At 37.2% G+C, this 12,797-nt stretch overlaps 1 protein-coding gene across 2 annotated transcripts in view; it reads left to right on the top strand.

The window, feature by feature from the left end:
* Positions 1-8,532: 8,532 nt before the first annotated feature.
* LOC136989367 (proton-coupled zinc antiporter SLC30A5-like) overlaps positions 8,533-12,797 on the top strand; it is a 45,176-nt gene continuing 40,911 nt past the window's right edge. For both annotated transcript variants that reach the window (XM_067287486.1, XM_067287485.1), the window contains exon 1: positions 8,533-8,635. The gene's annotated coding sequence lies outside the window, so the exon portion shown is untranslated. The remainder of the gene's footprint in view (positions 8,636-12,797) is intronic.

The following is a 12,797-nucleotide window of genomic DNA, read 5'->3' as shown; positions in this document are numbered from 1 at the left end:
ACGTCGCCTAGCACCCGATAGGCTTAAAATCGCTAAGGTCGAATTCGATAAGATGATAGCTCTCGGCCATATGCGAACATCAAAAAGCAATTACGCATCACCACTCCACATGGTCACCAAGAAAAACAGTTCGGATTGGCGACCCGTAGGAGATTATCGTGCTCTAAACGCACAAACCATAAAGGACAGATACGGAGTTCCAAACATCGCAGATTTCACATCGGAACTGCACGGAACACAAATCTTCTCTCACATAGACTTGAATCAAGGCCTATCATCAAATACCCATCTACCCACCGCATGTGCACAAAACAGCTATAACGACACCATTTGGTCTTTTCGAGAGTGACCAGGATGCAATTCGGATTGTGCAACGCATCCGCAACATTTCAACGGTTCATCGACGAAGTAACCAGACGACTCCCCTTCGCATATGCTTTCGTCGATGACATATTAATAGCGTCACGCTCCCAGGAAGAACACATCTCGCATCTTCGCGCCTTATTCCAACCCCTCCAAGAATATGGATTAATTATAAATCCGTTGAGATGCACCTTCGGTGTACCATTAATCGAATTTCTCGGATTCAAGGTTTCGGGAAAGGGTCTGGAACCACTTCCTGATAGAGTCAGAGCCATCCGAGAATTTTTCAAACCTTTGTCTCTCACTCAACTTAGACGATTCTTAGGCATAATAAATTTCTACAGGAGATGCATCCCTCGAGCGGCACACACCCTCGCCCCGCTAGTGCAGCTACTAGAAGGAAAAAAGAACGGGAAACGTACGACACTCACTCGGAAAGCAGAATCACGATCTCTGCAATGGTCAGAAGCGGCAGAACAATCCTTCGTATTAGCTAAGGAAGCAGTGGCCAAAGCCACACTCCTCCACCATCCAATACCCGGAGCTAAACTATGCATATAGGTAGATGCGTCAGATGCAGCGGTTGGAGGATCACTGATGCAATACAACAGGAAATGGGAACCCATCGCCTTTATCTCAGCGAAACTGGCACCAAATCAACGCAACTGGTCAGCTTACGACAGAGAACTATTGGCAATATACACATCAATAAAACGATTTCGCCACATCTTAAAAGGCCGTGAATTCACGATCTACACGGATCAAAAACCGCTTATATACGCCTTCAAACAAAAACCAGATAAATGTTCACCACGACAAATGCGGCATTTCGATTTTATATCCCAATTCTCTACGGATATACGTCATATTCCGGGCACAGCTAACACGATAGCAGACGCTCTCTCCCGCATCGAGATAGATTCGATCACCTCTGCTTCTCCTCTAGACTTCCGAGAGCTAGCCACAACGCAAGCTACAGATTCGGAACTTCATCAATTGTTAAAGGATCCTATGTCGCTCAAATTAGAGCTGAAATCCTTTCCACCTAACGAAATCGACCTATACTGTGACACATCATCCGGAATACCTCGCCCCTTCGTGCCGCATAATCTCCGACGAACCATATTCGACCATCTACATGGACTTTCTCATCCAGGAGCAACAGCAACCACTAAGCTAATTTCGAGCCGTTATGTTTGGCCGGGCATGCGGAAGGACATCCGTCAGTGGGCACGACATTGCATCCCCTGCCAGAAATCGAAAATTCACCGCCACGCCTGGACACCAATAGGAAAGTTTACACTTCCGGAAGCAAGATTTTCCCATCTTCACATGGATCTGATAGGACCACTTCTGCCAGCTGATGGGAAACACTACTGCCTTACAGTGATCGACCGTTTTACCAGATGGCCAAAGGTCATCCCAATTGCCGACATATCAGCTGAGACGGTATGCAGCGCCTTTTTCTCAGCTTGGATCGCAAGATTCGGATGCCCTACTACGATCACCACTGATCAAGGACGTCAGTTCGAATCGAACCTCTTCCGAGAACTGACCAGACTTCTCGGCACCAATCGCATCCATTCAGCAGCATACCATCCCCGATCAAACGGTTTAATAGAACGATTACATAGACACCTGAAGGCATCGCTAATGGCACACGAATCCTCCAAATGGACCGACGCTCTTCCGGTAGTCCTCCTGGGAATTCGTTCAGCACTTAAAGCCGATATAGGCGCAACAGTAGCCGAACTGTTATATAGTACCCTGTTGAAATTACCAGCTGACATCATTAGCCCCGACACCCCACGAATTTCTTGCGAATCTTTTGTCAGTCAACTAAAAACCCACATGGCCAATCTGAAACCGGTAGCAACTTCCGCTCATTCCACAGAGAAAATTTTCATTCATCAAGAGCTAAAAGAATGTACACATATTTTCTTAAGAGTCGACGCAAACCGACCTCCTCTTCGTCAACCTTACTCAGGCCCATACAAAGTGCTAGAAAAACACGACAAAACACTAGTAATTGACATCCAAGGTCGCAAATCCACCGTCTCCATTGACAGAGTAAAACCAGCGTATATCTTACAGGACGAACCACTTCAGAAATCTACTATAAAACCGTCCAGTCAAGACCATCACAGACACCATCTTCATCTGCAACAGCGAATAACAAAAAACTGGAAACGACCTCCAAAAAAGATCAAACCGTCACCACGAGATCAGGCCGTCAAGTTCATTTTGTGAAGATCCTAAAATGGCGCCGAGAATTCGGTTGTTTACAAGATCGCTACCTCGGGAAATTTCGGAAAGTCAATCGGAGCAAGAACGCGCATCGGGCTATAAACCGGACATCTGTAAAGCATTTCTTCTAAAACAAACACAACGCGGTAATAAACGACGAAGGGAATGTCGCGGTGCTCGTATACAAGAGTCGAGATGTAAACAATTAACAAAAAAGGGGAGAAAGAAGAGAGACAGATGGTCAAGGTCACCTGTAGACCATATGAGCCCGGGATCGTCGCGAAGGGGGGGCAGCCACAGAACGTTTGGCGGATCGGTTCAGCCCGATGTCCGCGAGAGGGGGCAAACTGTGTAAATTATGTGAGTAGCTGTCAACGCCCGGGCGCCGTCCCCGGCCGAATTTGGTTTTCGTCTTGCTTAGAAACAGTAGACTGACCAATCGAAAAAAGGAAAAAGGGACTTAAGACCAATCAAGAGGGAAGATTCGGGGGAAAATCGTATAAAAACCCCCGTATCAAGGTCAGAAGGGAGACGACGGAGCTTTCTACCCGGAAGTGGACGACGGTACTCCAACCAGCCACCTACTCCTTCGCCGACGTCCGTCACCGACCCCATCGGACTCTCCTACCCGACTGCCCCGGGGCTTTACCGACGACTCCGACAGCCTTCTCCGATCGCCGTCATCCGGAGCGCCTTCTGCCGCAGACGATCTAGATCGCATCTTGTACTGTAGGCCTACCTTGTAAGTTTGTTTTGAGGTTAAAATAAACGGTTATTGTAAGACACTTGTCATCTTTGCCTCTGCCGCCACCACCCACATACGATCGGTCCCTAGGGTTTTCCTGACGTGCAATTAACTAATTGCCCCCATATGTCGGCAGCTTACAATTTTCCTAAAAGACTAGTCACCATAACGTAACGTTAAGCGACTCGTTCGACATCAATTCTATCGCTCGTCCCTCACTAAGGGGATACTCTGTGGGGAACGTCACCCTCCACATCTTAACAGTCGTAACGAACCCCAGGTGGTAAGAGTTATCACTTCCTGGAACGGGACCGGACTACCCTGTGGGACCTTTTGGACAGCCAGTTGCTTCTTTGTTAGCCACGCCGTCGAGTCATGTAACTGTTACGCGAGCAGAAAATAAACTTAGTTTTTGTTACGATTCGTCTCATTCGTTTTAATCGCGCGCAGTGACGAGAAGCAAAAGTAGTAACAGTAAAAACACTACAATATAAAACAAAAATTTTTATTATTATTATTATTATTTCAGCAAAACAATTTATCAATTTTTTAAATTGTTATTATGAAGATAATTTAAATTGTAAGCTTAATAAAAGTTAAATTTTCGTTTGTTTTTATTTCTTTGTTATTAGAACTTTAATAAATTTAAATTTGTCGCTTTAAACTACAGTCAGCTTGATGAACAAGGCAAACTGATGAACAAGACAAACTTTGCATGCTGTCATTAGATGAAATGCAGTTAAGGCCACATGTTGTATATGATAATAAATAGTGTAATTTGTTTTATTATATTTGTATCTTGGATGTATGCAGAGAAAGAAGTCATGCCTCAGATAAGTTCTGTTAAAAATATCATTAAATTATGTTTAATCTTATGCTTTTGCATAAGATTAAACATAATTTTATGTAATTTGGAAAATATGACATTTAAGCCTTTGTAAAACCAAAAATGTTTATTAATCAATTCCTTCTCACAAAACCACTCAGTTGAACCACTTTATCCAGATTAATATCATATGTGTATTTTTGATTATCCTTTATATAATAGTCATCTTTTATAATTATTGTATTCCCATTGAGTTTTCCTTGTTTAATTATTGCTTGTAATTTCTTCCTTCTCCATCTTGATCTCTTGCATAAATCTGCAGTTAAAATTATTTTATTTCTCTCCTCATTACTAAAATTATCTTTCTTTTTCCAAAATGCTTTAAGGATCAATTTTATATCATGTACGGACTCTAATGAAATATTCACTATCGGTTTTATTTCACCGTTAGTTAGTCTGACCAAACTTTCAATATAACTGTTAGTTATACCCAATTCCTTATTTACGAACTGTTTGATTTCCTTTGCATAATCAGGCGAGTTAAACGGGAAATTTATAAATCCCCGAGTGGTAAGGATGGAAAGAAAAACGATGTCTGTAAGATCCGCCAGTTCCAATTTTAACTTTGTAATTTTAACTGGATATTTTTCTGTGTTTTTTAAAGGAATGTTTTTAAACTTGACGGCCAAGCAGCCTAAAAAGAAAGGCCAGTCGTCAAATATTAGTATTCTGGAACACAAGAAGTGAATAAATGGTGGTTACCAATTTGGGACAGATTACATCTTCAAATTAATAGCGAGGTTGAGGCCGAAGTTTTAAACGCGAAACGTGTACGTCGGACGTTCGGTGCCGCTTTCCTGTAAGTCTAGAAGTTTGACAATGGCGTTTGGAAAGTCAGTGGAATCGTGCTCGACATTCCGAACGCCATTGTCAAACTTTTAGACTTACAGGAAAGCGGCGCTGAACGTCCGACGTACACGTTTTCGCGTTTAAACTTCGGCCTCAACCTCGCTAATATTCATAAAATTGCCATCCGACGCAATTCTACAATTGAAACAAGGGAAATTTATAATTATGATATTTTTATTATTCCTCTTGTTAACCAGATTGTCTATTTCGAACTCCAACACATCTTTTATTTGGTCGTTGTTCTTGGATGTTTCTTTCATCTTTTCTATTCTTTGGAACAGTTTTGTCAACCCCTATGAAAATATTTATTTTCCTCTTTCAAAGAATTGACCTCAGTTTTAATTCCTTATATTTCGTTATGGAGCTGTGCAAATTTGTCCTGTATCAGATGGTATATCGATTCTAATATGTATTGAGTCTTCTCCTGTATTGAGTCTCCTGAATCTTTTAATGTATCGAAATAATCATAAATTCTCATTGTTCTCGATGTCTCAGGACTACTACTATTGACCTCTTCCTCTATTTGATAATAATCTTCACTAATTAAGTCATCTAGTTGTTTTTCTTTTTTTTTAGCATTATCCTTGCGTGGTCTACCTCGTCCCCTTCTTTGCATATCCATTTGGCTCATTTGTTGCGGAGATCGAAGTAAAAGTCCTGAGTTTGATTCAATCCCAGCAATTATTAATAAAGACCTTATTAAATCCGAGGATAATCTATTTACAAATATCCACGTCTTTAAATCTACCATGTTTCAGCTATTTACAGTTTTCCAATTCACTGATACGCAATTAACAAGCTCTTAGGGATCAGAGAAATTTCAAAGTTTCAAGTAAATTAGAAAATGTGGATTATTTCTAAATTTTTTCTGTCGCAATTCTAATAGATCGTAAACTTCTGTGTTTAGCTTTAGCCTTCTACTATTAATAACGGCATTACATAAATTATTTTAAAATTTAAATTTATATTTAAAATTTTAAATTTATTAATTAAATATTTTGAAACAGTATAGTTTATAACTTTGAATCATTGAAGGCTGTTTGGCCGACCGGTTAAGGTGACAGTCTACCTCTCTGGGGACCCGAAATCGGATCCGGTTGATAAAAATGCCAAAAATTCTTCGGGATGGTCGGACCCTGATATGCACCTGGTCAAATCCATAATGGACTTTCTAAAAAATAGCCCTCTTAGTGTCCACTGGATGAAAAGAGTTTAAAAAAACTCGGAATCATTAGTAACTGATACATGTAATACCAATTAATTAATAATTATATGCGCTGTGGAAGTGATTGTGTAAACTGTGGTTCAAATCTCCCTTTTATTCCTTCTCACTAAAACCTTTGTTACCATTTACGTACGATTTTCTTATTCTACGTTCGTCTTTACTTTCCTAACACTCTTCCTTGCTTCCAAACTGGCTTCCTATTCTCTTCAGATGCAATTTAGTTTTTCAGTCCAATCATTCTGCAAGCTTCTTTCAACACTTTCGCAGCTTTATGTTTCCTTGACTTAATACTCTTCTACAGATACAATACAATTTAGAATTCCTTAATAAGCTTCCTTTTCAAAATGATGGCCCTGAAAATCGCAGTAGCAACGAGGGAGTGGTGCAGTTATATCACTATGTCCGGATACAGTATATATCTTTGAAAAGCTATTCGGTCAAATACTCGACCATTTGCTCCATGATGACACTGTACCCCGAGCGGTCAAGGTTAGCAGCCTGCCGCCCTGGGGGACCTGGGATCGAATCCGGACGGGTCGAAAATTCCCCAGGAATTTTTCGGGGGGTGGTCCGTCCGGATATGTCGGTCCCCGTCCCTCACCACCCGGCCGCCCCATTGTGGGCCTGGCCGAACCCATAATGGGCTTGCTGTAAGAGGCCCTCTTAGTGCCCACTGGGCGGAAAGAGTTAAAAAAAAAAAAAAAAAAAAAAAAAGGATGACACTGTACCAGAGAATATTCGAACGAATCTCATGCGAAATTCTTCTCTAAAGCGATCTTCGGAGTATCCCACTGTTTCATAGAATTTATATTTGCAATCTGTATTGACTGGCGTCACGCATTTCGCGCGAAAATTACGTTGCTCTTTAATCAAAAGTTTAAAAATATTTATATATAGGAGAATTAAAATGAAGTGTACAATAGTGCTACAATAACTGCTGTTACAGTTTCGTTATTACAGTGCAAATAGAGCTACTGTAGAGAAACGCACAGTGTTTTAAAAATATATCGATAAAACATCAATCCCGACATTGGTGTATCGAAAATAACATAATTCTTTTTTTCTTTTTAATTATTAATTGAAAGAAGATTGAAGAATTACTTTAAAAGAATCCAAATCTGGAGAATAATATTCCAAATTTTTAATTAAATCATAATATATAATTAATTATACATAAAATGATAAAACATTTATAAACTGAGGGAAGTAAGAGGAGAAGGATTAGTTAGAAACCGCTAGATTGGATCTTCCAGAAGATTTGGAGAAAAATAGTAAAAGCGAAGGGAAGATATATGGAACCAATATGGAAAATTATAACTCGTGGCTTTGACTTACTAAATTTTATTTTTCTCGTCGTATTTTTGTTTCGATGACATAAAGTTATATTTTCCAAAAAATGAGGTCTTGAAAATTCGCGTGGTTTTTCGGAATGGGGATGAAACTGGAAACCATATTTGGTCACCAAGAAAAGGGGAAAAGTTTAAACTTTAACTAAAATAGAACGCGCTTTATGGTCGAATCTAAAATATACAAATCATAACACCGCTTTAGTATAATTTTATCATTACATTTAAAATTTATAATCATTTGGTATAACTATTGCTATATCTGATAAGACTATCCGGCCGACGGCCAGGATGGCCGAGCGGTAAAGGTGGCAGCCTACCGCTCTGGGGACCCGGGATCGAATCCGAACGGGTCGAATAATCCCCAGGAATTTTTCGGGGGTGGTCCGTTCGGATATGTCGGGCCCCGTCCCTCACCACCCGGTCGCCCCATTGTGGGCCTGGCCGAACCCATAATGGGCCTACTAAAAGAGGCCCTCTTAGTGCCCACAGGGCGGAAAGAGTTTAAAAAAAAAAAAGACTATCCGGCCATCAAGTACTACGTGCCTGCCGACCGAATGATCGAATTCGTTAAGATTCGAAAAACCCTAGGAATTTTTCGGTAATTTATCTAGAATATATTGGGCTCAGTTGCTGACATGACGGAAAGAGCGAAATAATACTCAATAGTGCAGTAGTGTATTTAGTCATTCAACATTGTTTTTTGAAAAGAAAAAGATCGAAAAGAAAATACTGTACAAGCATTAAATTAATTTTGAAGAATTTTATATAGTAATTAATAAGTTGAATTGAGTGAACTTTTTTAAGTTTTATGGCATCGTCGTTAATTAAAATTTAAAATATCGCTTATACAGCTGGCAACACGTATCTACACGACAACATTTGCAGGGAAATGTGATCGTGGAAGTTGTCGATTACAAATCTACATGCTGATCTTACGTACATCAAGTTTAAATAAGCTGCTTCTTTGTAAGGTAATTTAAATAATATAAAATACGAATTTATGCGGTAATTGTATATTTTTATCATTATTTTTATTGATATTTTCTAGAAATGACATTAGTGATGATGTAAAATATACAAACATGGATTATGAATGACAAACTTATTTTTCCTGAATTAAAATAATCACATTTTATAATTTTAGTAGATTTAATTAATTACTTTTGTAAAATTCTCTGATCAAATTGTCTATTAATCATTATTTAAACTTCTACCAACTGTTGATATTGATTAAAATTCTTAGTGTGATCTTTCTGTATAAGTTTTACTATAGAAATCTAGTTTGAGTTTGGTTAAGCTGTGTTCATAAACATGATTTACATTAAATAACAACAAGAAAACCTTCAGAATATACCAGCAAATATAATTTAATATACCGTATTTACTCGCATATAAGACGATCTCGCGTATAGAACAAGGTGTGACTTTAAAGATCAAAATAAAGAAAATTAGATTTATTTGATACAATTCTAATTTTATTTCATTTAATCACAAATAAAATATCAAATGCATGTAAATGCACGCATTGTCTGCAAAAATTACTAGCATTTTAAAGTTTAAAAAAAAAATTTTGTAAAATTGACAACATAATTTGTTCATGTGAAGCTGGACAATTGGGAACCTTTTCTGCCAATTCTTAACAGTTGAATCCACTCTCTGTCGATTACACTTATGAGTTTCTTCGAATTCTGATTTCCAAATAATCATCTATTTTCACATGGAAATGGATTAAAATTTATATCGGGCTTCCGTATGATTTTGGAATTTCAATCTGGAATTCAATTCAAAGGCTTTGCTTTTCCTATTGCTATTCATCTTTACTCCTTACAAATATACAAGAACGATTCAAATGACCCAGATAAAATACTTATGTTTTTAAATACAAGAGGATAAGCATCTGGTAAAAAAATGTGAATACACGGTTCACAAAAATTATTTGCAAAAACGCAAAGAATCTTTCGCTTGCGCATATAGGACAACCTAGGAAGTAGAAGCTGTAATAAATGAAAAGTATTGGCTCGTAAACAGAGAAGGAACAAAAGAAGTGCCGACCTTGCTAATTGGATCCACATTTGGTCCGGTGATAGACCACTTGCCATATGGTGAACTCCTGGCTGTAGTGGGTTGGATATCAGCAGATGTAAATGTAAGCGTCACTCTCATCCGATCAAAGCGGACCTGGCTGAAAGTTGTTTGCGCAAGGAAGATTTGTAATTGGTCAGAAGTTCCCATCCAAAAATATCTTTAAATTGCAGAGCAAATGGGAGAGAAGAGAGAAGGGCTTAAGACTGGTAACATGGAAGTCTCAGGCATTTGGGAAGCCCGTTGAGCTTAGAGAGAGCATATCCTCTGGTAATTATCTTGGAAACAAGTAAGTGCTAAGACTGGACGAAACGTGCAGTAGAGCCACTCCACAGGCTGACCAGGGCCTCTCCAGAGCTTAATAGTTCCCAAAAGCCAAACTAGTACGCGAGCACTATGCTTTGTGTATCCTGTATTTACTGTGTTTACTAACTTGTATACTCTTTATATATTTTTTTTTGAAAATAAACTGTATATATTGTCTATCTTGAGTGTGGAGGTGTGCTTTCATTGAACCTGGATCACAACTATATCAAGTCGTGATAAATACAGCAAACCAACTCAACAAGACAGAGTTTGGGGAAGAAACTTCACTAAAGCCTTGTCTTATATGTGAGTAAATACAGTAAATACGCTATAACAAATGTTTTTGATCTTTTAAGATCTGCTTCAGGTCCAAAAATGTTCAATAGAATTAGAATGCTAAAAGATTGAATTTAAATATTTTGAATATTAAATATTAGAATAAGTATAAAAATCACATCTAGGTGTTAACATTAAAATTAAAATAACAATTAACATATATAAATTAACGAATATATTTGTTACAAATCTTAATTAAGTGAATTATTTTTATTTTTTTATTTTTTATTAATGTTATTGGGATTGTCGATAAATGACTGCCAATGATGCCAATGATGAATGATGTTCGCTTTCTCCATAAAATTGATACATTCCCCTTTTAGTTCAGCTTAAAAATTTCAAAAGGTAAAATTTTTATTTGATTGGTCTGAAGGAAGCATCTAATGGGACTGGCTTGCTGTAGTTTAGCTTCCACATCAGTGTTAGAAGCGTATATTGCTAGGGCGGTGGTCAGCTTTTTGTTTTGTATGTCATATTTATGCTCAGCCAGCCATTTTTTAAAGAACCTCTTGTTGAACCATTTCTTTGCCATTTCTTAATAACTTATAAACTGATGGGTTATGTCCATAAGTTATCTATCGCCCATTCTCTATTAGTAGCAATTTCTTTGTATAAAGCCTTGCATCTCCGGTCGTAATCAATTAGTATATGTTTGCCTGTACACTCTAAACCTTACTGTCGTCCCTGTTAAGATTGGAAGTGGTGTGATCAGTGGCATAGCGTACTGGGGGCGGCAAGGGTGGCAAAATTTCACAATAAATAACAATATCTTGTAAAAATACCTAAATAAGGGGCAGCGAAATTTTTTTCTGCCCCGGGCGGCTGACACCCACGCTAAGCCACTAGGTGTGATCATTCATTCTTTTAATGTAGTTCTCTGCTAAACCTTGCACCATTGTTTTGTTAGTGTTATTTAATAGTGTATAATCAGTTTTGAGAAGATTTATGTTTTGTAAATCATGTTTATGATTTGAAACTGTTATCAGTTAAATAGTAGTTTCAAAATGACTTTAGAGGGAGGCGTTAGGCGCCATCTTGTATTAACATTAATAATTACTTACGTAATTTATTTAGTAATTAGCAGTTTCAAAATGTTTGGCATTATATTTGTAATGGTTCCAGTGAAAAAAATGTAAGTGAAATGATTAAGAAATTGTATATCTAGAGAAATATATATATATATTTCACCTAATCTATATAACTTTCTGAATTTATAAATAGATTTCTACACCATTTTATACAGGGGTAAACCATATCCTGTCTCATTCTGCAATTAAGTAAATTATTATAATCTTCATATTGAAAAAAAAAATAGCAACAAATCAGACAAAATAAAAGTAGTCACGAAAACTTAATTTTATTCAAAAAACATTATAGAAATTTTCATAACCAATACTTCATCATTTAAGAAGGTCCACTTTTATGTCAGATACTCTACAGCAGGAATGGGCAATCTTTTTTTATGTAAGGGCCACATTTTGAGCTGACAAGGGCTGCACACAAGAAAAAAAGAAAACAAAATTGAGTAAATCACAATTATTTATTTATATATGATTATAAATTAACATAAGTATACTTAATTTGACTTCTGTCGCTGATGCGAACATAATATATCCAAAATATTTGAATATTAGTCACTGCTAGATTTAAATTGGTGTTTTAAAGAATTTACTGAACAACGAGTGGAGGAAAAAATGCAGATGGACAATCAAAATATTCACCTTCTGGTTCTGATTTAACAGCTGCAGCTAAGGCATCTTGTTTAGAGGAATAACATGATGGTTTTTGCAATAAGAAAGATGTGAATGCAAGGATGTCTGCATTGAAATGAGAAAAACCACAGACACAAAACATTGGATGGTTGAACTGTATGCTTGATTTGGTTTGTAGTTTTCCTGAATTATTTTCATGATGAACCATATGATTTAGGAATGCTTTATTGCAATTAGTTGAATAATGACATATACATACAGAAAACTTTTTGAAATGATCTTGTTCAATACTATTTTTACATTCAAAACAAGAATAACCAATTACTTCTTTGGCTATAGATAAAGATACATCTCTCTCTTCTAAGACTGAACATTTTTTACTAAATTTTGATTTGTTTATGTCTTTGTCATCAATAATAATAACTTCATAATTATCACTATTATTTGGTTTTATATGAGGATTAGTAACAATTATTGGTTTTGTGCTAATGATTCATATAAATGTTGATTAATTAATTACCTTTGACTGACGCCATACTCTGATGATCCCAGTGTTTTATGGTTCCTCAAATCTTGAATATTTAAAAAAGTTAAACAGCAAGATGAACACTTTTTTGATGATGATTTACACCGATGCTTATGAAGATGATCATAAAATTTTAGTACAAAACCAAGTCCTCTTGAAGAAAATTTAATT

This window comes from Centruroides vittatus, unplaced genomic scaffold (genome assembly GCF_030686945.1).
Source record: "Centruroides vittatus isolate TY-2023 unplaced genomic scaffold, ASM3068694v2 scaffold_490, whole genome shotgun sequence".
Classification (NCBI taxonomy): Eukaryota; Metazoa; Arthropoda; class Arachnida; order Scorpiones; family Buthidae; genus Centruroides; species Centruroides vittatus.
Note: the sequence above shows the minus strand (reverse complement) of the source record. Positions and strands in the feature narration are given on the sequence as shown.